A 27,126-nucleotide genomic window follows, 5' to 3' on the forward strand; every position below is an offset into this window, starting at 1 on the left:
CCTCGCCACTTCTGGCCACCTGCCGGAGTATCCAACATGCTCTAAGGCTATGAGTTGGTGTGACATCTTCTGTACTATGAATTTTACAGGGTCCATTGAGCCATCCCTCCAGTACAGTTCCATACCCTATAGAGAGTTTTTGTTTTTTGCTGTTTGGCCAAGGTGCCTGGCGATGATGCGCCCTTTTGTTTCGGACTGGGATTGTATTCAGGGTTGGATTGTCCCAGAATTTTGATTTGGTTTTTCGAACGCTTTCTGTCGCACAGTACTTTCGTACTATGGATGTCAAGTCGGCGAAGCGTGTAATTTCGCAGCGACTTATGGCGTTGAGGATTCCGATGTCCGTGCAGTTGTTACATAAGAATGAAATTGCATCCCTCTCATGGCAGTCCTTTATCCTGTTCATAACCAGGAGGAATCTGGCCCAGTAATGGTGTACTGTTTCCTTGGGCTCCTGCCGAACTTGGGATAGATCCCTTATATTTGGGTGGGCGGGTGGATTTAAATCCGGAACCTCGCCCGATCTAAGACTCAGGGGCCAAGAAATTTCCGAACTCGAAAGCTTGTTTTCTTGGACGTTATCCAATGAATCAGGACCGCTGCCTGACTTTAGGTTCAGGGCTTGGGCGACGTCCTCCCCTCCGCGGATGTCCGGCTTGGAGGGATCAGGAATCCGGACACATCTGGTCCTTAGGATGGGTGAAGATTCGCCGCATTGTTCCTCCACCACTTCAACGTGGTGGGTGACCTGGGGAGAGTCAATCTCTCTCAGATCGGGTTTAAGCCCAATCTGGCCATAATCTGTAGCGACTCCTAGGGCGGCGATGCGATCCAAGAGCTCGTTTAAGGAAAAGAGCTCCATCGGATCTAACTACTCGGTAAGTTCCGAGCTGATATGGAGATTGCTTTCAATGACCCGAGAGGTCATCGTCGGCGCGGCGGCCGAACATGCGGTCATTAAAAAACTGCCTAGCCGGAGAGTTTGGCCGATAGCCAAAGCTCCTTTAGCAACAACACCGTCTTTAAAGACGGGGTGCGGCATCCTTCCTGACGGTGATGACACAGAGGAACTCTCAATGAAAGCACCAATGTCGGTGTCAAAACCGGCGGATCTCGGGTAGGGGGTCCCGAACTGTGCGTCTAGGCGGATGGTAACAGGAGACAAGGGACATGATGTTTTTACCCAGGTTCAGGCCCTCTCGATGGAGGTAAAACCCTACTCCTGCTTGATTAATATTGATGATATGGGTAGTACAAGAGTTGATCTACCACGAGATCAGAGAGGCTAAACCCTAGAAGCTAGCCTATGGTATGATTGTTGTTCGTCCTACGGACTAAAACTCTCCGGTTTATATAGACACCGGAGAAGGATCGGGTTACACAGAGTCGGTTACAATGGGAGGAGATCTTCATGTCGAATCGCCAAGCTTGCCTTCCACGCCAAGGAAAGTCCTATCCGGACACGAGACGAAGTCTTCAATCCTGTATCTTCATAGTCCGAGAGTCCGGCCAAAGGTCATAGTCCGGCCATCCGGACACCCCCTAATCCAGGACTCCCTCACCAACCACAGAGCATGAGCTGGTCATGAAGTTTAAGTCGGCCGATGAGACTAAGCTTGTTGATTTTGTTCCAGGCGACTCATCCAAGCAGTTCAGCATAAGTGCTAATTTGGATCCCAAATAGGAAAGCGCGCTCATCGAGTTCATCCGTGAGAATCGGGACATTTTTGCATGGAAACCATGTGACATGCCGGGTGTACCGAGATACTCGCTGAGCACACTCTTAATATTGATCCAAAGTTTAAGCCGGTCAAGCAGTTTCTTCGACGGTTTAATGAAGAGAGGCGGAAGGCCATTGGTGAAGTAGTAGCCTGGCCTTGGCAGCAGGGTTTATCATCGAAGTCTTTCATCCCGAGTGGTTGGATATCCCGGTGCTTGTGCTTAAGAAAAACGACACTTGGCGTATGTGTGTGGATTACACGGACTTAAACAAGGCTTGTCCAGCTGATCATTTTGCTCTCCCTAATATTGATCAAATCATTGATGCTACGGCGGGTTGTGAGCGTTTGAGTTTTTTTGATGCTGACTCTGGTTATCATCAGATCAAGATGGCGGTTAAGGACCAGGAGAAAACAACATTCGTTACTCCATTTGGAGCCTTCTGCTATGTTTGAATGCCTTTTGGGCTCAAAAGTGCCCAGGCAACTTACCAGCGATGTGTGCAGAATTGTCTTCATAATCAAATTGGGCGCAATGTTCATGCTTATGTGGATGACACAGTGGTTAAATCCAGAGAAAAGGAGACCTTGATTGATGATCTCAAGGAAACCTTTGACAATCTTCGGGTTTACAAGATGATGCTTAACCCGGCCAAGTGTGTGTTTGGTGTGCCTGCAGGTAAGATTTTGGGTTTTCTGGTTTGTAACAGGGGCATCGAGGCTAACCCGGAGAAGATTAAAGCCATCACCTCCCTGTCCAAACCAGGATGTATCAATGGCGTTCAACGTTTGGCAAGGAATACCCGGTTCATAAGCCGGTTAGGAGAGAAGGCCCTGCCATTATATCAAATGATGAAAAAGACAGATAGCTTTATCTGGAGTGACGCTGCAAATGCTGCTTTTGAAGATCTGAAGAGAGAGTTAGCTGAGCCGCCAGTTCTTGCTGCTCCCATTGACAAGGAGCCCTTGTCATTATATGTGGCTGCTAACACGCGTTCTGTCAGCGTGGCCATCATGGTGGAGCGCAAGGAGGCTGGCAAGGAATACTCGGTTCAACGGCCGGTTTATTACATCAGTGAGGTACTGATTGAGTCCAAGCAGCGATATCCGCATTGGCAGAAGCTCATCTATGGGGTGTTCATGGCAAGCCGGAAGCTTAAGCAGTACTTCTTGGGCCACCCCATCACTATGGTTAGTTCTGCCCCTTTAGGGGATATCATTCAAAAAAGAGAGGCCACAGGACGAATCGCCAAATGGGCTATTGAGCTTGGGCCTCATGGCCTAAAATATATGCCGCGCACAACTATCAAGTCTCAAGCGCTGGTGGATTTCATCAATGACTGGACAGAGCTGCAGATGCCTGAAGAAAATCCGGACAACACGTATTGGACAATTCATTTTGACGGGTCTAGGCAATTGGAGGGCTCGGGGGCTGGAGTTATTTTGGCTTCCCCTCGAGGTGATAAATTTCGTTATGTGCTCCGGTTGATGTTTCCATGTACTAACAACACAGCTGAGTATGAAGCCTTGCTCCATGGTCTCCGGATGGCTAGAGAGATGAGCTTAAGCCGGGTAAGATGTTTCGGCGACTCAGATCTAGTGGCTTAGCAGGTATCTGGCAAGTGGGATTCGAAGGATCCTCTCATGGTGGCTTATCGTCGTGAGGTTGATGCAATTGCAGGACACTTCAAGAGTTATCAGGTGGAGCACATTGACCGTAGAAAGAACGAGGCGGCTGACGCCTTAAGCCGGCTGGGATCGCAGCGTAAGCCGGTTCCGCCTAATACTTTCTTGGATATTCTGCATAACCCTTCCGTCAAGTTACCACAGAGGAAGACTTGGCTGTTCCTGACCTAGAATCACAGTTGGTGGTGGCTCTTCATGTCATTCCAGATTGGACGGTGCCGTACCTGGCTTATATGACCCGGGGTGAGTTGCCTGAGGATGAAACCTTGGCTAGGCAGAGAACCTGGCGGTCTAAGTCCATGACGATTATCAATGGCGAGTTGCATCATTGAAGTGTTACAGGGGCGTTTCAACGTTGCGTCTCCCCTGAAGAAGGCCAAGAAATTCTATGTGAGATCCATGAAGGGGATTGTGGTCACCATGCCAGGTCAAAATCCCTTGTGGCCAAGGCTTTTCGTCATGGGTTTTATTGGCTGACGGCTCATGCTGATGCGGAGGATCTGGTCAGTAAATGTGACGGTTGTCAGAAGTTCTCAAGACGGGCTCATGTGCCGGCTCAAGAATTGAGGATGATTCCAATTACTTGGCCGTTTGCAGTCTGGGAGCTTGACATGGTTGGGCCTTTCAAAAGATCCAAAGATAAAAAGACCCACCTCTTGGTGGCAGTTGATAAATTTACAAAGTGGGTTGAGGCAAAGCCAGTCAGTAAGTGTGATGCAGCTACGGCGGTTCAACTCATGGAAGGTGATATTTCGCTTTGGCTTTCCACACAACATTATCACTGATAATGGCACTAATCTGTCTAAAGGCGCCATGGAGGAATTCTGTCAACGTGAACATATCCGGCTTGATGTTTCATCAGTGGCTCACCCTCATTCCAATGGTCAAGCCGAGAGAGCCAATCAGGAGATCTTGAAAGGCATCAAACCCCGGCTTTTGATCCCCCTGCAGCGGACGTCGGGTTGTTGGGTTGAGGAGTCACCCTCTATGTTATGGAGCATTAATACTACTCCTAATAGATCAACGGGTTACACACCTTTCTTCATGGTCTATGGAGCTGATGCGGTTCTTCCTTCTGACATCCGTCACGACTCACCTCGTGTGGCTGCTTATGTTGAAGCAGACAATGAAAAGGCACGTCAGAATGATCTCAACCTGTTAGATGAGAAGAGAGACTTGGCAGCAGCTCGCTCGGTGATTTACCAGCAAGACTTGCACCGATATCACAGCCGCCGTGTTAAGTCCAGAGCCTTTCATGAAGGTGATTTGGTGCTCCGGCTCATCCAGGATCAAACTGATGCACACAAGTTATCACCACCTTGGGAAGGTCCTTTTGTGGTCAGCAAGAACTTGAACAACGGGTCATATTACCTTATTGACGTTCGAGAGCGCAAAGACTCAGATAAGTCGGAGGAAGAGACCCGGAGGCCGTGGAATATTGCTCATCTTCGGCCTTACTACACTTGAGCCATAGGCTCCCCTCATGTATATATTTTGCCAATGTATACATTGTAATAAATAATAAAGCAGGACCTCTGTCCTTTTTTCCTCCTCACAAGGTAAATTTGTCATTATCATTGTCATTATTCTCTCACATGATCACTTGGGGGCTGATCACATTTGATCCAGCTTAGCCCATTTTGATCTGGCTTACGATCGTATACGAATCTAGCCGTTAAAAATTATGATCACTAGGGGGCTTCCTGTTCAAACATAGGTCGTATTGGAACCAAAGAGAACATAGCTGTCGGTACCCTTTTGATTGGCACACTGCCGAGCTCACTTGGGGGCTTCTTGATCATATTCGAATCATAGCTTAACCCATTGAGAATCGACTTTGATCGTATTCGAATCAGAGTCGCTAAAAAACTCTCAAGGTCATTAGGGGGCTTCCTGTTCAAACATAGGTCGTATTCAAACCAAAGAGAACACAACTGTCGGTACCCTCTTGATCGGTGCAATGCCTAAGCCATTGGGGGCTACATGATCGTATTCGAATCCTAGCTTAAACCCCTCTGGAACGGTTCACTGATCGTATTCGAATCAGTAGCCTTGCCATTTTTTACTTCTCTTTTGATTTAAGTTGCCTTTGGAAACCCCCTTGTTTGACTTGAGATTTTTTCTGAGGTTTACAACTTTTAAGTATGATTGCTGTAACCCGGCTCATTATTGACTGATGAGTCACCGATCCATAAGCATCATTGTACCTTTGAAATTTTCGGGTATCCAAAGATTGGGTTATCACCCTTACTAATCGGGTCATATAAACCGGTGGTGCAAATTTGAGAAATCTTAAGCATAAGATCATAGTTGTGTTTTTTGCAACAAGCTAATCTATGATTGTTTTTAAATCCTTTTGACCCGCCTGGTTGTCCGATGTCAAGGCATTTTTTGCAGTCTGTTGAAGGACAACTTTCGAAACCTGATCAAGCATATTGTCAGAAGATGACAAGTAACACGGATGGATATAGCACAACGGCTTAATAACGTTAAGCATCAAAACATGCACGATGGCACGACCACAACAAAGTTATCTCTATCCTATTACAGGACTCATCGAGTCCAAATATTTCACATTGTTTTTTTACACCCCAGGTATGAGCCGCCATGGCAGGATCACCTTCATGATTGGCCTGACGCATCCGGGTTAGCCCTCTCCGCGCCTGTGCCCTGCTCCTTTTCCTGGAAGGTTGATGATGACCAGTCAATGTTGTTCAAGGCTTCAAATTCAGCTTCATCGTTAACAAGACCGGCCGGGTCAACTTCAGGAGCGAAGGTATGCTTACGAGGTGGAGGAATCAGACTGGTCACGTCATATTGAGGCGTTGGAATTCTTCAGTTTTCTTCATCGTAACCCGCCTGGTACTTGGTAAGATCTACTTCACTTGCTATCAGAGTCGCCATGGGGCGTATCTCTTTGACACAGGCGAGAAAATCCGTGTCTTCAAACGGCATGCCATCTTCCTTCAGGCTTGGGTAGCCAATGGTGATATCCGCCGGGTCTAGTTCCGATAACCAGGCCTTCGCCCGGCTTAGAGCATTTATCGCTCCGGCTCTTGCAGCTGACCGTCTCAGTTCATTGATCCGTTGCGGAAGAACCGAAAGCTTCCTCAAGACATGTGCCAGGAGGGTTGGCATTTCATTGGACAGGGCCACCGAAGCAATTGTACGTTGCGACCCGGTGTACAATTGTTCCACCAAGGTGTATACTGCCTTCAGCTTAGTCAGCATGTTTTGGTTCAAGTTTGCACTTCTGGGGCCTGTATAAGCATAATCAGGAGAATTAATTTCAGGCCTATGATCTATTGCACGGCTTAGATATTTAGACAATGGTAAGGCGACTTACCAAAGATGGCTGAGACCATTTGAGAGATATGGCGCTTTAAACCGGATAATTCACCATTGATTTCTTCCAGAGCCGCCTCTGCTTTCTCAGCCCGGCTTATTAGTGCGGTGTTTTCATCCGCCCATGCTTTCTTTTCAGCTTGAAGTTTTTTTTAGTTTCTCCCGTTCGGAAACACTAAATTCAAACTTGGTGTTGGCCTTCTCAAGTTCAGTCTCTTGGAATTCAAGGCGGCTCTTCAGATTAGTTACCTCAGACTCAAGTTGACTCGTGGTAGCCTATACAAGTGCAAAATTCAAATCAGGTAAGTTATTTATGCAATATTAAAGCCCCAAACATTTTGCCAGCAATAACACTTGGCACATGGGGGCTAATGTCTCAAAGAGCTTTCTTTTCCATGGCAGTTATCAGATGGCGATTTATAAGAGTAAGTCCCAAGCATTTTGCAAGCAATAATACTTGGCACTTGGGGGCTAATGCATACTGTTGTTCAAAGAACCATAAGAATTTCTCTATAAAGAACCGACTCAACCATATTGGTTAAGCCGCCTCTTGGGGACTACATGGTAAGCCGATTTTTTTTCTTTTCTTTATGTTGCTAAGTTTGTTTCTAAGTCTACATCATAAGCATCATATGCAGCATACTTGGGGGCTAACATACTAAAGGATAATGAACAAGAGAGAACGGGTTATACCTCGAATTTGTGGTGCATTTGCTTCACCATGTCAATCTCGAGGTTCCGGCTACTGTGCACTTGGCTCATATAGCCAGAGAAGATATCTCCAATGCTCATATGAGCATAATTAGTGACATCCATCTTGACTCGGTGCTGGTCCAGAAGTTCTTCCTTGGTGGAGCATTTGGCTAGCACAGTTGGCCTTCTCGGCTCAACATAGCCTGTTCTGGTAATCTCCACATCAGCATTGCAAGGATCATCTGTCTGGACTGGGCTAGGAGCCTCCGGATTTTCTGATTCATCGACAGCTTGATCAGTGGGCAGGTCGGTGGCAGGAGGAGTTAAGTCTTGAGCTGGTTCAAGCGGCGGTTCATGAGTGGTTGAGTCTGGTACGACTGTCTCAAGAACCGGTTCAGTTGTAACCCTGTCCTCAGTTGATTTGTTTTTTGTAGCCCTTTTGCTGGGCTTGGCTTGACCACTGTGCCAAAATAAAAGATTAATACAGGTGCAAGGGATTTAAATATACGCAAGATGAGCGGGTTAGTATACCCTGGAGCAGTCTTGAAGGTTGGAAGATTGGACTTCAATGACTCGCCGGAGGAAGGAGAAGTATCCTGATAATCCGAGTCAGAGGGATTGAGTGGTTGACAAAAGAGACCCGCCAAGGGATAAAACTTGCTTAAAGTAGAGGTAACCTCATTTCGGCATTTCCTTGGAGTGTTTGGTAAGCCGGAGGAGAGCTCCGCGTCCTTGCTGGTCCGGGTCTGCCTCCGGCTCTCATGAGTTTGCCGCTTCAAAAGAAATTGAGGATCGTGATGAGCTAGAGGATGAGAACATCTTACTTTCCGGGTCACTCTATGGATTTTCCATCTTGGCAAAGGCTCGGAGTCGGAGGAAAGGATAGTTACCTCATCAGCCTTGCTACGGCTTGTCCCGGTGTCCTCCTGCTGATGATAAGTGTCAATAAGATGGTTAAAAAATAAGCCAAGGGAGTCAAGGGCTACCTCCGACTCAGAAGAGTCCGCTAGCCAAAGAAGGTCAGAAGCGGTAGCTTTCTTGCCCTTCTTCTTGACAGCTTCTTTCTTGGCGGCTTTCTTTTCTTTTCTTGCTCTCTTGGCAGCTTCATGATCATATTTAACTTTCCAAAATTTATCACCCGCCTGCAAGGATTACGCATATTTATGAGTATGAGAGAAACATTAAGAAAATAAGATAACCATTTCATATGGGCGGTTTACCTTTGGAGCCGGGTTATCTTTGCAGAAAGGGGCTAGACCCACTTTGCCACAACCCGCCAGACTCTCATTGAGAAGAGATTTGGTCATGTCATCAACAACATGAGAAGGTAAGTCGTCCGGGCTATGGCGCAGGGGATCATTCTTGGCGCCGATATATTCGCACATTAAGATGGTGCGGTGGCTCAATGGAATAACTTGCCAGGCAAGCTAGACCCGAACCAGATCAATACCAGTCAACCCGTTCCCCAGCAGAGCCTTGATCTTGGCCAGGGTAGGAGCAAGGGACTTATGCTCCACGGCAGTAATTTTGTCAGGCAGAGGATGATTGGTGTCAAGACGAAGGGCGCGAAAGCCGGGCAGAGGGTTCTCGTTAGCCGGAGAGGTATCCTTACAGTAGAACCATGTCATGTTCCAATCTTTGGGATGGCTTGGCAGGTTAGCATAGGGAAAGATCACATCCCTGCGACGCTGGATTGAAACTCCGCCAAGTTCCAAGCTCTGGCCGCTGGCACACTTTGTTTGGTGGTTCAAGTAGAACATTTCTCTAAAAAGCAGTAAATTGGGCTCTTTACCAAGATAAACTTCGCTGAACACTTGGAAGTTGCAGATATTAGACACGGAATTGGGTCCAATGTCTTGTGGGCGAAGGTCAAAGAACTTCAGCACATCTCTAAAAAACTTTGAGCCGGGAGGAGTAAAACCCTGGTTCATATGACCTGTCAAAACAATAACCTCCCCGTCTTTGGGTTGAGGAAATTCTTCGTCCGGGTCAGGAGCACGATAAGGCATGATTTCTTTCTTTGGCTGATAGCCGGTTTTCACAAAGTCATTCAAGGTCTTGTCAGTGACAATGGATTTCACCCAGTTGCAAGAGGTATCTACCTTGGGCACCATTCTGTTTGAAAGCCTAAGACAAAGTAAAAGGGGCCGGCTCAAATTTAAGCCGGGCAGGATAAAAGTATTACTGTGAATAGCAATATGGCGACTTATGAAGGGGCCTAATGGTATAAGGATAATTACGTCCTGATTACTTAAGCCGCCATAGGTTTCGTAAGCCATCAACTTTATTTAAACCGACAGAGGTGGTTCAGATTATTAATTGATCATTACTTCCTTAAAAGCCGGCGATCAGAGTCGCCATGACTGGATAAATCTAGCAAACTATGGATTTTTGCCTAAGTGTTGTACAAACAGGTTTCACATTTTGCACTAGTTATTTTGGATCAAATAAAGATTCAGAAAAGAACTATTACTAGACCTAAAAACAGGGCGCAGAGAAGTTCATATGCTATGATGAGGTTTTCTTACAAGGAAAGGAGGTCTATTAATAATCAAAATGGATGCGGAACACTAACCGCATCAGATCCATGGGGTTCTTTGGATCAGGCGAAGCCATGCCAAGGAAAAAAAAGCAAGAGCTTTGATGAACTGTGCCCGTACGGAAGAACACACTAGCCCTAATATAGATCTATGGCGCGAAAAGGGGAAGAACTTACTGTGGAGGATCTGCGGAGGAGGAGCGCTGCCGTTTTCTGGTCAAGATCAGGTCGATGCAGCGGCCAAGCTCGATGAGGACGAAGGGCGCAGTGGCGACGGCGGTAGAGCTCCAGTGGCAGATGGGGGCGAGAGGAAGAAGATGCGAATGGAGAATGAGAAGAGACCTAGTCGGGTCTATTTATAAGGAAAAACCTGTTGAATGGGCACGAAAAACAAGGAGGCCAAAAAACATAGTTATCCAGCTACAAAGGCGCCTCGATTTTCGGATGGTCATTAAGACAGAGATCCGTTGAGATGTGTTGGACAAAACATGCATTTATGATAGGTGACGTCATGGCGGGTTACCACAAATTCGAAGGATGACGTCATGGCGGGTTACAGAAAATTTTATAAGCAAGGAGCAGAAGACTTCTCTTAAGTGACAAAGACTAACATGAACCAGTTCAAATCAATCTGGGGCCTAATGTTGGGGATATAACTATTAGGTACGACTCGCCAGGAGGGGCCGGGTTATACCTATAAGAATTCTTGAAGCCCAACGCTCAAGGTTGAAGACGTCGGCTTAGTAAGGGCCCAAGGCCCAGAGGCGACTTAAGGTCCGTAGTGATAAACCGCCGTATAGGTGTGACTTGTATTGTAAGGAAAGAAATATTAAGAGACCGAGCCGGATAATATATGTAAGCCGGCCGGGACTCTGTAGAGCCGCTGCGCGTCGACCTCTGTATATAGAGGGACGACCCGGCGGCGATTCAGGGCAAGTAACAACAACTCGAGAGCTAGGTCAAGCGATTTGCTCCCTGGTTATTGAGACATAAGCAATCCCACTCAAAACTGGATCGTAGGCTTTTACCTTCACCGTAAGGGGCCGAGCCAGTATAAACCTCGTGTCTCTTGTCCCGATTAACCCCTTCAAGCTTCCTAGTTGCGATGGCTCCACGATGAAGTCCGTTCCTTAGGACATCTGACGTGACAATTCCATGACATGAGTCATATAGTAGATACGATCAACATAGAGATGTTCACCATTGATGACTACCCCATCTCATGTGATGATCGGACATGGGTTAGTTGATTTGGATCAGGTATCACTTAGATACCTTGAGGGATGTTAATTTAAGTGGGAGTTCATTAGTAGTTTGATTAATTGAACTCAATTTATCATGAACTCAGTCTTAATAGTTTTTTGCATATCTATGTTGTAGATCAATGGCTCGTGCTTCCGTTCCCTTGAATTTTCATGCATTCCTAGAGAAAGAAAGTTGAAAGATGATGGTAGCAACTACATGGACTGGGTCCATAACTTAAGGATTATCCTCGTTACTGCACAGAAGAATTATGTCCTTGATGCACCGCTAGGTGGCAGACCTACTGCAAGAGCTAATGCAGACATTATGAATGTTTGGTAAGCTTGATCTGATGACTAGTTGATAGTTCACTGTGCCATGCTTTACGGCTTGGAACCGGGACTTCAAAAGCGTTTTGAACGCCACGAAGCATATGAGATATTCCAAGAGCTGAAATTGATATTTCAAGCAAATGCCCGGGTTGAGAGATATGAAGTCTCCAACAAGTTCTTTAGCTGTAAGATGGAGGAGAACAGTTCTGTCAGTGAACACATAATCAGAATGTCTAGGTACCACAATCACTTGACTCATTTGGGAATTGATCTTCCAACTGAGAGTATTATGGACAGAGTTCATCAACCATTGCCACCAAGCTATAAAGGCTCCGTGATGAACTATAATATGCAAGGGACGGAGAAAACAATTTCCGAGCTCTTCGCAATGCTTAAGGCCGCAGAGGTAGAAGTCAAGAAGGAGCATCAAGTGTTGATGGTTAACAAGACCACCAGTTTCAAGAAAAAGGGCAAAGGAAAGATGGGGAACTTCAAGAAGAACGACCACCAAGCTGACGTTGAAACGTCTCCAACGTATCTATAATTTTTTATTGTTCCATGCTATTATATTATCTGTTTTGGATGTTTTATATGCATTAATATGCTATTTTATATTATTTTTGGGACTAACCTATTAACCTAGAGCCTAGTGCCAATTTCTGTTTCCTTGTTTTTCAGTTTCGCAGAAAAGCAATACCAAACGGAATAAAACCTTTGCGATGATTTTTCTTGGACCAGAAGACACCCAGAGACTTGGAGATGAAGTTAGAAGAGCCGCGAGGCCGCGGCAAGGGTGGAGGGTGAGGGAGTCCTGGATTAGGGGGTATCCGGACAGCCGGACTATATACTTTGGCCGGACTATTGGACTATGAAGATACATGATTCAAGACTTCGTCCTGTGTCTGGATGGGACTCTCCTTTGCATGGAAGGCAAGCTTGGCGATTAGGATGTTAGATCTCCTTCTCTGTAAACCGACTATGTGTAACCCTAGCCTCCTCCGGTGTCTATATAAACCGGAGGGTTTAGTCCGTAGGACAACAACAATCATAATCATAGGCTAGCTCCTAGGGTTTAGCCTCTAAGATCTCGTGGTAGATCAACTCTTGTAATACTCATATCATCAAGATCAATCAAGCAGGAAGTAGGGTATTACCTCCATCGAGAGGGCCCGAATCTGGGTAAAACATCGTGTCCCCTGCCTCCTGTTACTATTGGCCTTAGACGCACAGTTCGGGACCCCCTACCCGAGATCCACCGGTTTTGACACCAACATTGGTGCTTTCATTGAGAGTTCCACTGTGTCATCGCCGCAAGGCTTGATGGCTCCTTCAATCATCAACAGCAACACGGCCCAGGGTGAGACTTTTCTCCCGGGACAGATCTTCGTGTTCGGCGGCTTTGTACTACGGGCCAATTCGCTTGGCCACCTGGAGCAGATCAACAGCTATGCCCCTGGCCATTAGGTCAGGTTTGGAAACTTGAATTACAGGGCCGACATTCGCGGAGACTTGATCTTCGACGAATTCGGGCCTGCGCCAGGAGCGCCAAACTGTCACGACGGGCACGACTTGGATCTGCCGTCGGATAGTATTCGGGATATCGCACCTGCAGTAGCCCCGAACCTAAATCCAGGGCAGAGCGCATCATCCGAGGACGGGTGGATGGTCCCCTCCACGGAGGCCACATACTCATCAGCGTTGGAGCCGAACACAGACTCCACCTCTAAGGAAATCTGTGTCGCCGGACCCCCGGACTTGTTTCTGGCTGTAGGTCCCGGACTGCGTGCACCCGTGCCCATCGAAGCTGATTGGGCACTAATCATGGAGTTCACCGCCGCGGATATCTTTCAGCACCCACCCATTGGTGACGTGCTAAACACTTTAAGGTCTCTCTCTTTGTCAGAAGACTCTTGGCCGAATTATGTCCGGCTCGAGGGGGACTCGGACGACGAAGAAAATCGCCGCCCACCCACCACCCATTTAATAGCCACTGTTGATGACCTAACAGACACACTTGACTTTGACTCCAACGACATCGACGGTATGGACGCCGATGCAGGGGACGATCTGGAACCACCGCCCACGGGGCGCTGGACTACCACTTCATCATATGATATATACATGGTGGACACGCCCAAGGAGAACAACGGCGACAAAAAGGACACAACGGAGGATAACCCCCCGGACAAAAGCCAAAATGACGGCGCAGGCGCCGCTCCAAGTCCAGTCACAGTAAAAATAGTGATAATAGCGAAAGGAAAATTGACACCTCGGTCGGCTCTGAAGGCAACAATGACCATATGGACCCAGTGATGGAGCAGGATGAGCCAGGTCACGCCGAACACAACCCAGAGTAGACGCCTGATCACAGCGATCCCGAGGGTCGAACCCACCAACCTGCCTCCGGAGAGGAGGACAGTCTGGACGACGACGCATTCATCATCCCGGAAAAACGCCTGGAACAAAATAACCTCCGCAGAAGGCTGATGGCCACTGCGAGGAGCCTAAAGAAGTAGAAGCAAAGGCTTAAGGCCACGCAGGCTACGCTCAACCGCAGGTGGAAAAAAGTGCTAGACACCAAAGAAAAATACGGCGATGATCGCCATCCAAAGAGGTACCCAAAGCGCAAGCTGCTGCCCGAATTCGACGATGAAGCCGTAGAGCCCATTCCGCCGAAGAACAATATGGCCAATCGGCCGGACCAACCACTTCATGGCCGCGATAAAGCAGCTATTGACGACGCACACGATTTACGTGAGCTCTTGAACAAAAAGGCCGGCTCGACCAGGTACATCCATGGATCTAGAGGACATGCTCCGGCGCGGGATTATGGTCACCAAGACAATCACACTGATCGCGTACCAGTTCGGAATCAACACCGGACACAACAACAGTCGACAACATGCCACGACATGTCCAGATACAGAGGGCGACGCACCTCTGTGCTTCACCGACGAGGTGCTGGATCACGAATTTCCACAGGGATTCAAACCCGTGAACATAGAGGCGTACGATTGAGGATTTTATCCTTCATATCCACATGGCTCATGGGGATGACCTCCACGCCATCAAATATCTACTCCTCAAGTTGAAAGGGCCAGCTCGACATTGGTTGAAAAGCCTCCTCGAAAATTCAATCTGAAGTTGGGAGGAACTTGAGGACGCTTTCAGGAACAATTTTCAAGGGACCTATGTCCGACCTTCGGACGCAGACGATTTAATTCACATAATACAACAGCCCGGAGAGTCAGCCCGTAAGCTTTGGAACAAATTTCTCACCAAGAAGAATCAAATTGTCGATTGTCCGGATGCCAAAGCCCTAGCGGCCTTCAAGGACAGTATCCGAGATGAGTGGCTCGCCAGACACCTCGGCCAAGAAAAGCCGAGGACAATGGCGGCCTTAACAAGCCTTATGACCCACTTATGCGCGGGTGAGGACAGCTGGTTGGCCCGTAGAGGCACCAATGACCCGGGCACATCCGAAAGCCACGACGCAATAAAAACAAGCGTCAAAACAAGGAAGACAGTCCGGACAACACATCGGTCAACGCCGGATTCAGGGGCTCTCGACCCGGTCAACAAAGGAAGACATTTAAAGGCAGCAAAGAAGGACCGTCCGGCCTGAACAAAGTCCTAGACAGATTGTGCCAAATTCATGGCACCTCCGAAAAACCTGCGAATCACACTCACAGAGAATGCTGGGTCTTCAAGCAGGCCGCCAAGTTAAATGTCGAACACAAGGGAATAGAAACACCAAGTGAAGACGAGGATGAGCCTCGCCAGCCGAACACTGGGGGACAAAAAAAATTCCCACCAGAAGTCAAAACAGTAAACATGATCTATGCGACTCACATACCAAAGAGAAGGCGCAAACACGCGGTCAGAGATGTATACGATGTAGAACCCGTCGCCCCCAAATTCAACCTCTGGTCGGCCTGCCCGATCACCTTCGATCACAGGGACCACCCGACTAGTATCCGGCACGGAGGATCGGGTGCCTTGGTGCTCGACCCAATAATCGATGGATACCATCTCACTCGCGTCCTCATGGACGGCGGCAATAGTCTTAATATGATATATCAGGACACTATCCGCAAGATGGGGATAGTCCCATCCAGAATCAGCCAAAGTAACACCACCTTTAAAGGAGTGATACCAGGCGTTGAGGCCCACTGCAAGGCTCCCTCATATTAGAGGTGACATTCGGTTCACCCGACAACTTCAGAAGCAAAGAATTACTCTTCGACATCGCTCCCTTCCGAAGCGGTTATCATGCACTACTCAGAAGAACGACCTTCGCTCGCTTCAACACAATACCGCACTACGCCTACCTTAAACTCAAGATGTCCGGTCCACGTGGTGTCATCACTGTTAGCGGAAACACAGAACGTTCCCTACATGCGGAAGAGTATGTGGCGGCTCTAGCAGCTGGACACTAAGCGGCCTCTCCTATCAGACTGCATGATCGGTCATTAAGACAACGGACACGGTTAGACGAGTCTAGCGCACCACCGTCGGTAACAGCCCAGATAGACCTGAGCTGGGTTCTATACATATTCCCCCCATAGATGGAACCAGGGGCTACGAACATGTAATAAGTCCCACAATTCGGCTTGACCTTACTAACATGCCAATGTTTCACATTTCTACTATCCATTGAGAATAAACCAACTTTTCGCATGCTTACGCCATACTCTTTTGCATGAGTTTTCCTTTTTACAGGCACCACTCGTGCGACACCCTTCCAGGACACGGCACAACAGAGACAAAGGCACAGACGTGCAGCAGGGCCCCGCTCAAAGGTTTCTCTTTATATTAAGCCCCTGTGTAAACCTTTTTTACTGTCTCTTGTTGCTTGACATCCCACGGGTATTCAATACACCCACAGGGGATACTGGCATTATTGGCATTTCGCCACGACTAGTTAATGCACGTACCTGGAAATATAGGGTTCATAATCAAGGGCACTACCCAGCCCAGTATATGTTATAAAGTCCGAATACCTTCGGGAGTGTTCGGCGTCACGAGTTTGGCCTTATATGCATCAGCACCGAATCATGTCTTTGGTCAAATGTTGGGTTTGCCCGGCTCCTGGGTTTGCTGCCTTACGTTCTGTTATATTGGCTAAGGCGGCCAAAGGAGAACTACTGTGATTGTGGCCTGGTTATTCCAGATGAGCGCCTTAGTAGAGAAAGCTGAAAACTGACTATCATGATACAGCGAGAGACTGGTCAACCACTCGAGGACTAATCAGAATCTTCGGGATTCCTCCACATTAACGAAGGACCGTTTCACGGTCATGTACATACGCGCCTGTCTCCGGATGCACGCGAAGGTACCAGGGGCTATATAGTAGCCCCACCGTCAAACTCCTATGGCTAAGTGAAAGTGTTAAAGCTATATAGTCCGGTTGCCTAGTTCGACGTGCGATCACCTCCTTAATGGACCAAGACGTTGGATCAAGTGTGATTACGCACATTTTCGCGAACAGCCCCGCATTATATGTGTGGGGGCTGAAGCCAACGACTGCTAACTTTCAGGATATATACATACCGAAAAACGGCCGCACAGGAGGCACTATAAAACTTTCGGGCGAAAGTATAAACATAGCCTTTATAATAAAAATAGAATTGTTTTTACAATTGAACGACTTGTCACTCGAACATGACATTCTTCGAGCACTCAGCCTCTATTATACGGGCACCTTCTGTGACCTGCTCAAAATGGTGCTTGGCTGGGTCCTGGCTTCCTGCCGGACCTTGGGTTGCAACGCCGGTGGCCTCCATATCCGTCCAATATGTCTTAACACGGGCAAGGGCCATCTGCGCACCTTCTATGCACGCCGACCTCTTCATGCCAGCGCCAAGGAATTGTTGCACTAAACCAAAATAACTGTCCGGTCTCGGTCCCTTCGGCCATAGATGGTCTATTACAGACCTCATTGCAAGACCGGACAACCTATGGAGCTTGGCCATAGCGGCCATCCTCTCACTCAATGGCAACGGGTGTGCTGGAGCACTAAATTGCGACCATAACAGCCTTTCTGTTTCATTATCTTTTTGATCCTTCAAGAACTTGGTCGCATCAGCCGTACTTTTTGCCAGATCCGCATACGCGTCTGCAGCGCTCCAAAGCCGATCCAGAGGAGCGTACTTTGGATCTAAGATCTTCATCCGCAACAAATAGGGGCTTCCAGCCGCAATTTCTCTGGCCTGTTGAAGCTCCTCCCACGCGTCTCTAATTTCAGAACACGTCTCCTTGGCCGCATCAAGGGCCTTCTTCAGGTCAGCCGACTTCCCCTGATTCTCCTTTTCAAGGAGCTCATACTGGCTGGCGGCATTCTTCAGCTCCATAGCCATCTCGGCTATTTTATCTTCGCTTCGGCGATGAGCAGCCTGTTCGGCTCTCAAATCTTTGACCGCCTTTAGGGCAGCCGCGTTGCTAGCCCTGGCTTGTTCCTTGGCTAGGGAAAGTTCCACCCTCAGGGCCTCCACAGTAGCAGCTCCGCCTGCAGCCAAAAGCATATCACATTAACATTATGATCCTCTTAATGTTTCCTATAACAAATGAGGAAAAAAGAGCACATACTCTGTGACTCGTCAAGCCGCTCGTTCACAAGCGTGATGTCGGCGTCCAGCACAATAATCTGTCGCCTCAGTTCGGCGAATTCAGCTGTCTGGTCTATTGCCGGACCCTTAGCCACCTGCGCATGAATGCAGTGCGATCATTACTTAAGAGTGTGATCCTCCGTTTGCCGCCTAAGGCTGGCAACCAGAGTCTCAGGGGCTACTATCTATACGGAGCACACCTAGCGCGTGCGGTACAACTAAAAAATTACGTATTTCATTATGTACCTCAAAGCCTTTGAGCAGGCTCGCAAAATCTTCATTCAACCCGCTTGTGGCGGATGAAATCTTCTCAAAAACTGTACCCATCAACATACGGTGACCCTACGATAAAGGAGCTTGCTCCAGAAGGCTCGTCAGTGTGTCCGGCTGAGCGCTGGACTGTCCCGGACCCTTCCTATTGCCCCCCATGGGAGCCGAACACTCCGGGCTCGGGGCGGCCGAAGTGTTAGCTTCCGGCCTCGGCGGATCCGGACTCCTCCATGATGACACCTCAGGGTCGCCCGCCCATGGGGCGGAGAGGCAGGTGGGGTTTCACTCTCCATCATCTCCGGAAGAAGGTCCCCCGAAGACGAACTCTGTTGAAAAGAGCTACTAGCCGAACTGCAAAGGATAGATCCTGGTTATTGTTCTCGGAGGAGGAAGCAATAGCTTTTTATTCATGATTAACTTACAGCTCGCTGGAGGGCTGGCCCGTTTGCGGGCTTGGTGCGGTGAGGACGCCCTTCAGGGCAAGGCCCCCCAGTGAAGTTTTCTTCCCTTGTTTAGGCACCTCCGTTTCCAAGTCTTCGGAGGTGGCCCTTTTCTTCCCGCGGGGGGAGGAATCCTTGGATTCACCTCCCCGGTTATCATCCTTCGAGGAGGCAGCAATTCCCCCGGTTTGAATGTGTAATGTGTGAAGCGCGGCTTCCTTATTCTTCCCTTCGTCTTTCCCCGAGGGCACTTGATTTAGCGCACGTCTAAGCATCCTGGCTATCGCAGGACTGGGCGAGCCTTCGGGAAGTGGGGCTGGACACCTAATCCTTTCTGTCTTGCTGAGCCAATCCTGGCCGCAGACAAGTTTTCAGAATAATGTTGTGATAAATATAAACGAAGTGTTCGGTTACAGGGTTACTTACTTGGGTATCTGGGCGGTTGCATCTCAGACCCGCATCCTCGGTGGTATCCGGACACTTTATTCATGGTCCGAAGAATAACCTATACATCCCTTCAAGCATCATGCCGAAGAAGTGCTGGATAGTTCACGGACCTTCTGGGTTGAACTCCCACATCCGGAGAGGTCGTCGTTTGCACGGCAGGGCCCGTCGAACTAGCATTACCTGAATTATCCTGATAAGATTGATATCCCTCTCAAGAAGCTCCCGAATGCGGCTCTGCAATGTCGGTACATCATTAGCAGGCCCCTAGTCCAGTACCACGTTGGCCCACGACCCCAGTTGAGGTGGAGGGCCCGAGTGGAAGGCGGGGGCAGCCGCCCACTTTGTGCCTCGGGGAGCTGTGATATGGAACCACCTCCATTGCCACAAATCGGACACCTCCGGGAAGGAACCCTCTGGCCATGGGGCATCGGTGTTTCTGCTTATTGCAGCGCCTCCGCACTCCGCGTGTCGCCCCTTGATCACCTTCGGCTTTACATTGAAGGTCTTGAGCCACAAGCCTAAGTGTGGGGTGATGTGGAGGAAGGCTTCGCACACGACGATAAATGATGAAATGTGAAGGATGGAGTCCGGAGCTAGATCGTGAAAATCTAGCCCATGATAAAACATGAGCCCTCTCATGAAGGGATTGAGGGTGAAGCCCAAGCCTCAGAGGAAGTGAGAAACGAATATGATGCTCTCATTGGGCTCGGGAGTGGGGATGACCTGCCCTGGAGCAGGAAGCCTGTGCTTGACGTTGATGGTCAGATATCTGGCCTCCCTAAGCTTCGCAATATCCTCCTCTATGACAGAGGAGGCGATCCACCAGCCTTGAAGGTTGGATCCGGACATGATTGAAGATCCGAGGTGCCTAAGCTTGAACTTCGGGTGTTGGAACTCGAGATGCGGAAAGGCGCAAGCATTGTAAGAAAGAGGGATAGGCCTTGGCCCCTCTATAAAGGGGGTGAATATCAAGCGTGCTCAGCGTGACCGTTTGGGACTTGCCTAAAATTGAGGAATCATACCAACAGGCGTAGTTGGGTTACCCACACGCGTATTGATGAGAATCCCGCGATAAGGGGAACACGTGTAGTGGCAGGCTGGAAAAAACGGTTCGTAGTAACCGAGCCACGGCGTGATGTCACACTAGGAAAAGCTGTCACCAGATTGGATTTGTGGAACATTATGCTCTCTACGGTGGTATGTGGAATTTATTTTGTAGAGCCGGACACGATTCATGTGTTCGAAGTTTATCTTGGAGTACTCAAAGATGGAACCCGCCTTGCAATGCCGAAGACAATCTGCGCGCCGGACTCATTGTCATTGAAGCCTGGTTCAGGGGCTACTGAGGGAGTCCTGGATTAGGTGGTATCCGGACAGCCGGACTATATACTTTGGCCGGACTGTTGGACTATGAAGATACAAGATTCAAGACTTCTTCCCGTGTCCGGATGGAACTCTCCTTTGCATGGAAGGCAAGCTTGGCTATCGGATGTTAGATCTCCTTCTTTGTAAACCGACTATGTGTAACCCTAGCCTCCTCCGGTGTCTATATAAATCGGAGGGTTTAGTCCGTAGGACAACAACATTCATAATCATAGGCTAGCTCCTAGGGTTTAGCTTCTACGAGCTCGTGGTAGATCAACTCTTGTAATACTCATATCATCAAGATTAATCAAGCAGGAAGTAGGGTATTACCTCCATCGAGAGGTCCCAAACCTGGGTAAAACATCGTGTCCCCTGCCTCATGTTACCATTAGCCTTAGACACACAGTTCGGATCCCCCTACCCGAGATCCGCCGGTTTTGACACCGACAGAGGGCGCGCCCAGGGGGTAGGGCGTGCCCCTGCCTTACTGCCTCCTCGGGACTCCTCTGACCTAACCCTTGGCCCTATATATTCACAAATATCCCCAAACCACCAGAAGCATCCACGGAAAAACTTTTCCACAGCCGCAACCTTCTGTACCCGTGAGATCCCATCTAGGGGCCTTTTTCGGCATCCTATCGGAGGGGGATTCGATCATGGAGGGCGTCTACATCAACTCTATTGTCCTTTCGATGAAGCGTGAGTAGTTTACCTCAGACCTACGGGTCCATAGCTAGTAGCTAGATGGCTGCTTCTCTCTCTCTTTGATTCACAACACCATGTTCTCCTCGATGTTCTTGGAGATCCATCTGATGTAATCTTCTTTTGCGGTGTGTTTGTCAAGATCCGATGAACTGTGGATTTATGATCAACTTATCTATGAATATTATTTGAATCTTCTCTGAATTCTTATATGCATGATTTGATATCTTTCTAATTCACTTCGAACTATCAGTTTAGTTTGCCCAACTAGATTGGCTTTTCTTGCAATGGGAAAAGTGCTTAGCTTTGGGGTTCAATCTTGCGGTGTCCTTTCCCAGTGATAGTAGGGGCAGCAAGGCACATATTGTATTGTTGCCATCGAGGATAAAAAGATGGGGTTTACATCATATTGCTTGAGTTTATTCCTCTACATCAACTCATCTTACTTAATGTGTTACTCTGTTCTTCATGAACTTAATACTCTAGATGCAAGCAGGAGTCTGTCGATGTGTGGAGTAATAGTAGTAGATGCAGGTAGGAGTCAGTTTACTTGACATAGACGAGATGCCTATATTTCATAATCATTGCCTTAGATATCGTCATAACTTTGCACTTTTCTATCAATTGCTCGACAGTAATTTCTTCACCCACCCTATTGTTTGCTATCTTGAGAGAAGCCACTAGTGAAACCTATGGCCCCGGGTCTATTTTCCATCATATAAGTGTTCGATCTACTATTTTGCAATCTTTTACTTTCCGATCTATAAACCAAAAATACCAAAAATATTTACTTTATCTTTTGTTTAGTTTATTCTCTCTCTATGAGATCTCACTTTTGCAAGTAACCGTGAAGGGATTGACAACCCCTTTATCGCGTTGGGTGCAAGTTGTTTGATTGTTTATGCAGGTCTGGGTGATTTGTGCGTTGTCTCCTACTGGATTAATACCTTCGTTCTCTAACTGAGGGAAATACTTATCTCTACTTTTTTGCATCACCCTTTCCTTTTCGAGGGAAAAACCAACACAAGCTTAAGAAGTAGCAGGAAGAATTTCTGGCGCCGTTGTCGGGGAGATCCATGCCAAGTCAAGACGTACCAATTAACCATCATAAAACTCTAATCTCTTGCATTACATTATTATCCGTTTTCCTCTTGTTTCCTGTCTCCCACTTCTAAAACATTTTTTTCTTTTTCTTTGCCATTTTCTCCGCCCCTCTTCAGTTCGTCTTCTTCGTTTGCTTTTTGTGTGCTTGTATGTTGGATTGCTTGCTTTGTCATGATGGCTTAAGTGAATACCAAATTGTGTGATTTTTCCAACACTAATAATAATTATTTTATTAGTACACCGGTTGCTCCCGCCACTAGTACAGAATCTTATGAAATTAATGTCGCTTTGCTGAATCTTGTTATGAAAGATCAATTTTCTGGCCTTCCTAGTGAAGATGCTAAATCCCAACTAAATAGTTTTGTTGAGTTATGCGATATGCAAAAGAAGAAATATAAGGATAATGATATTGTTAAATTGAATCTATTTTCGTTTTCACTAAGAGATCATGCTAAAAGTTGGTTTTCATCTTTGCCTAAAAATAGTATTTATTCATGTAATAAGTGTAAAGATGCTTTTATTTCCAACTATTTTCCTCCCGCTAAGATCATCTCCCTTAGTAAAGTTATGATGAATTTTAATCAACTTGATCATGAAGATGTTGCACAATCTTGGGAGAGGATGAAATTGATGATACATAATTGCCCTACTGATGGTTTGAATTTGTGGATGATTATACAAAAAATTTATGCCGGATTGAATTTTGCTTCTAGAAATCTTTTAGATTCGGCCGCGGGAGTCACTTTTATGGAAATTACCTTAGGAGAAGCTACTAAACTCCTAGATAGTATTATGGTTAATTATTCTCAATGGCACACTAAAAGATCTTCCACTAGTAAAAAAGTGCATGTAATTGAAGAGATTGATGTTTTGAGTGGAAATATGGATGAACTTATGAAATTATTTGCTAGCAAGAGTGCTTCTATTAATCCTAATGATATTCCTTTGTCCACCTTGATTGAGAATAATAATGGAACTATGGATGTGAATTTTGTTGGTAGGAACAATTTTGGTAATAACATGTATAGACGTAATTCTAATCCTAGGCCATTTTCTAGTAATTCCTCTAATAATTATGTTAATTCCTACAACAATTCTTATAGAAATTATAATAAGATGTCCTCTGATTTTGGGAATACTGTTAAAGAATTTATGATTTCACAAAAGAGTTTCAATGCCTTGGTTGAAAAATAATTGCTTAAGATTAATGATTTGGCTAGGAACATGGATAGAATTTCTCTTGATATTGATTCTTTGAAAATTAGATCTATTCCACCCAAGCATGATATCAATGAATCTTTAAAGGCTATGAGAATCTCCATTGATGAGTGCAAATAAAGAACCAAAGATGCGTGCTAAACGAGATTGGTTTGTAAAAGCGTTTTCTTCTAGTTTTCGTGAAAATAATGATGAAGATCTTAAAGTGATTGATGTAACTCCTATTGAATCTTTGTTTTCCAATATAAATCTTGATGACAATGGGACTGGATATGAGTCAACTTTAGTTAAAAGATGTCTCAATGATTCGGAGTTTTTTGATCTTGATGGAAAAATTGATAAAAGTGGGATTGGAGAGGTCAAAACTTTAAGTAGCAATGAACACACTCTTTTGGATTTCAAGGAATCTAATTATGATAATTGTTCTTTAATAGATTGTATTTCCTTGTTGCAATCCATGTTGAATTTTCCTCATGCTTACAATCAAAACAAAGCTTTTACTAAACATATCGTTGATGCTATGATGAAATCTTTTGAAGAAAAGCTTGAATTAGAAGTTTCTATCCCTAGAAAGATTTATGATGAGTGGGAACCTACTATTAAGATTAATATTAAATATTATGAGTGCCATGCTTTGTGTGATTTGGGTGCTAGTGTTTCCACGATTCCAAAAACTTTATGTGATGTTCTAGGTTTCCATGAATTTGATGATTGTTCTTTAAATTTGCATCTTGCGGATTTCACTATTAAGAAACTTATGGGAAGGATTAATGATGTTCTTATTGTTGCAAATAGGAATTATGTGCCCGTAGATTTCATTGTTCTTGATATAGATTGCAATCCTACATGTCCTATTATTCTTGGTAGACCTTTCCTTAGAACAATTGGTGCAATTACTGATATGAAAGAAGGAACATTATAATTCAATTTCCGTTAAGGAAGTGCATGGAACAATTTCCTAGAAAGAAAATTAAGTTGCCATATGAATCTATTATGAGAGCTACCTATGGATTGCACACAAAAGATGACAATACCTAGATCTATTCGTGTTGTTATGCCTAGCTAAGGGCGTTAAACAATAGCGCATGATGGGAGGCAACCCAATTTTATTTTTTGTTCATTGCTTTTTGCTCCTGTTTTGCTTTGAATAATTCATCTAGCCACTGGTTAGATGTTGATTTGTGTTTTAATTAGTGTTTGTGCCAAGTAAGACCTTTAGGATGGCTTAAGGTGATAGTTGTTTTGATCTTGCTAAAAACCAGAACTTTTACGCCCAGGAAAATAATTTTCATAATTGACAAAAGCATATTTTTGATCCGATTCTTTGTGAAAAAGATTGGTACACAAATTTCCTAGGTTGTCATAATTTTTCAGATTTTTTTGAGTTACAGAAGTATTCGAAGTTTCCAGATTGCTACAAACAGTTCTGTTTTTGACAGATTCTATTTTCTATGTGTTGTTTGCTTATTTTGATGAATCTATGGGTAGTATTGGGGGGGGGTATGAACCATTGAAAAGTTGGAATACAATAGATATTACACCAATATAAATAAAGAATGAGTTCGCAACAGTACCAAAAGTGGTGATTTATTTTCTTATACAAACAGGGCTTATGAGATTTTCTGTTGAGTTTTGTGTTGTGAAGTTTTCAAGTTTTGGGTAAGGATTTGATGGACAATGAGATAAGTAGTTGCAAGAGCCTAAGCTTGGGGATGCCCAAGGCATCCAAGGTAATATTCAAGGACAACCAAGAGCCTAAGCTTGGGTATGCCCCGGAAGGCATCCCCTCTTTCGTCTTTGTCTATCGGTAACTTTACTTGAGGCTATATTTTTATTCACCACATGATATGTGTTTTGCTTGGAGCATCTTGTATGATTTAAGTCTTTGTTTTTAGTTTGCCACAATCATTCTTGCTGTACACACCTTTTGAGAGGGACACGCATGAATCGTGATTATTTAGAATACTTTATGTGCTTCACTTATATCTTTTGAGATAGGCAATATTACTCTAGTGCTTCACTTATATCTTTTTAGAGCACGGCGGTGGTTTTATTTTATAGAAATTGTTGAACTCTGATGCTTCACTTATATTATTCTGGGAGTCTTTTTAAACATCATGTTAATTTGCTTTGGTTATAAAATTAGTCCTAATATGATAGGCATCCAAGATGGGTATAATAAAAACTTTCATATAAAGTGCATTGAATACTATGAGAAGTTTGATTCCTTATGATTGTTTTGAGATATAAAGATGGTGATATTAGAGTCATGCTAGTGAGTAATTGTGGATTGTAGAAATACTTGTGTTAAAGTTTGTGATTGCCGTAGCATGCACGCATGGTGAACCGTTATGTGATGAAGTCGGAACATGATTTATTTATTGATTGTCTTCCTTATGAGTGGCGGTCGGGGACGAGCCATGGTCTTTTCCTACCAATCTATCCCCCTAGGAGCATGCGCGTAGTACTTTTTTTTGATGACTAATAGATTTTTGCAATAAGTATGTGAGTTATTTATGACTAACGTTGAGTCCATGGATTATACGCACTCTCACCCTTCCACCTTTGCTAGCCTCTCTAGTACCGCGCAACTTTCGCTGGTACCATACACCCACCATATAGCTTCCTCAAAACAACTAGCATGCCTACTTATTATGGCATTTCCATGGCCATTCCGAGATATATTGCCATGCAACTTTGCACCATTCCATTTATTAGGACACGCTTCATCATTGTCATATTGCTTTGCATGATCATGTAGTTGACATCGTATTTGTGGCAAAGCCACCTTTCATACATGTCACTCTTGAGTCATTGCACATCCCGGTACAGCGCCAGAGGCATTCATATAGAGTCATATTTTGTTCTAAGTATCGAGTTGTAATTCTTGTTTTGTATGTAAATAAAAGTGTGATGATCTTCATTATTAGAGGATTAACCCATGTGAGGAAAGGATGATGGAGACTATGATTCCCCCACAAGTCGGGATGAGACTCTGAAAAAAAGAGAGAAAAATAGAGAAGGGGAAATGTTACTATACTTTTTCCACACTTGTGGTTCAAAGTAGCACCATGATCTTCATGATAGAGTGTCTCCTATTCTGTCATTTTCATATACTAGTGGGAATTTTTCATTATAGAACTTGGCTTGTATATTCCAATGATGGGCTTCCTCAAATTGCCCTAGGTCTTTGTGAGCAAGTGAGTTGGATGCGCACCCACTTAGTTTCTTTTTGAGCTTTCATAAACTTATAGCTCTAGTGCATCCGTTGCATGGCAATCCCTACTCACTCACATTGATATCTATTGATGGGAATCTCCATAGCCCGTTGATATGCCTAGTTGATGTGAGACTATCTCCCTCTTTTTGTCTTCTCCACAACCACCATATTCTATTCCACCTATAGTGCTATGTCCA

The sequence above is a fragment of the Triticum dicoccoides genome, chromosome 2B (genome assembly GCF_002162155.2).
Source record: "Triticum dicoccoides isolate Atlit2015 ecotype Zavitan chromosome 2B, WEW_v2.0, whole genome shotgun sequence".
NCBI lineage: Eukaryota > Viridiplantae > Streptophyta > Magnoliopsida > Poales > Poaceae > Triticum > Triticum dicoccoides.